The sequence below is a fragment of the Propithecus coquereli genome, unplaced genomic scaffold (genome assembly GCF_000956105.1).
Source record: "Propithecus coquereli isolate 6110/MARCELLA unplaced genomic scaffold, Pcoq_1.0 Scaffold30, whole genome shotgun sequence".
Classification (NCBI taxonomy): Eukaryota; Metazoa; Chordata; class Mammalia; order Primates; family Indriidae; genus Propithecus; species Propithecus coquereli.
In genome coordinates, this window is record NW_012148619.1 from 4,604,794 (window position 1) to 4,606,084 (window position 1,291).

General features: G+C 40.0%; 1 protein-coding gene across 4 annotated transcripts in view; it reads left to right on the top strand.

Moving 5' to 3' along the window:
* Positions 1 to 1,291, top strand: part of WT1 (Wilms tumor 1) — a 56,264-nt gene that overhangs the window by 24,329 nt on the left and 30,644 nt on the right. The gene's annotated exons all lie outside the window — the stretch shown is intronic.

The window sequence follows — 1,291 nt, forward strand, 5'->3', positions numbered from 1 at the left end:
CTCTTGAGAACGCTGATCTCCATATATGTTTCTAACTATTTTATTTTAAAGTAAGGAACTATTTTCATCTCATAAAGGTGAGGAAAAGTGCCAGGTTTGTTCAGATCAGGAGAAGAAAGGAAGCGAAGGTCGTGGTGAAGGAGCCAAGTTGGAAACGAGGGACATGGTGGTCTGAGCACAGGGCGATGAAGGGAGGTTAATGAGGGCTGATAAAGGGGTGCGTGTGTGTATGTCGGAGGGGGAGAGGGCATGTGAGATGAGTGGGGGATATCTTCATGCCCAGGAGTACTGTGGACCTCTCCCGTCTGCAGTCCCATCCTAGTCTCTTCTGAGGCCCTCTTCTCACCATTTAGCCTTCTCTCTGTCATCGGCCCAAGACAAGATCACAACCTCTGGGTAGAAAAACATTGATCTAGAAGCTACACTAATAAGAAGTCATCCAGATAAATGTTTTTCTGAAACCAGGAGCTACTGCATATTTTAGTAGGTGTTTTTCTGTTAAAAGTGAACACGTTCATTTATTCTAGCTTTATTTCTAACTCTGCCTTTTTAAAACAAAGCCACAGATGTAGTTTTCTGTAAGAGTAAGATGGTACCTTTATCTAAAATGAAAACAACTTTTTTCCTCCCTTGATTATAGAAGTAACAGAGGCTGTATCATTTTAAAAAAATTCAGACAGTACCAAAACATTATAAAGAAGAAAAGTCATCTGTCATCTCACCACCCAGAGATAACTTTTTAAAAAAATATTTTGGGATGTATTTATATCTGCATAGAAAAAATTCTGGAAACATTTATCTAACAATTAATTGCAGTTCCCTCTGCATAGAGTAGAGGGAAGGGACCAAAGCCCAATAGAGATGGGTTGAAGAGATAATGGGAGGAGGTTGACTAAAGACATTGTATAGAGACAACTCTTTCAGGGAGTTCTGCTGCAAAAGAGAACAAAGAAATGGGGGTCTAGCTGGCTGGGGAAGGAAGATCAGGAGAGGGTGGGGGATTTTTTGTTTTGTTTGTAAATTGTTTTGCTTTTATTTATTTGTATTTAGATAGAAGTATTTGCATGTTTGCTGATGGGAATGATCAAGAAGAGAAAAAAATTGATCATGGGAAGGAGTAGAGTTGCTAGAACAATGTCCTTGTGGGGTTGAGAGAGAAGAGGCTCCATAAGCAGGTGGGGGCCTGGCTTTAGCCAGGAGCTGGGATAGTTCATCTAGTAACAATATCGATTTATAAGAGCTCTTTGTTTAAAGGAGTTCTTTATTGGATAGAGTTCTTTTGCTTGTCACA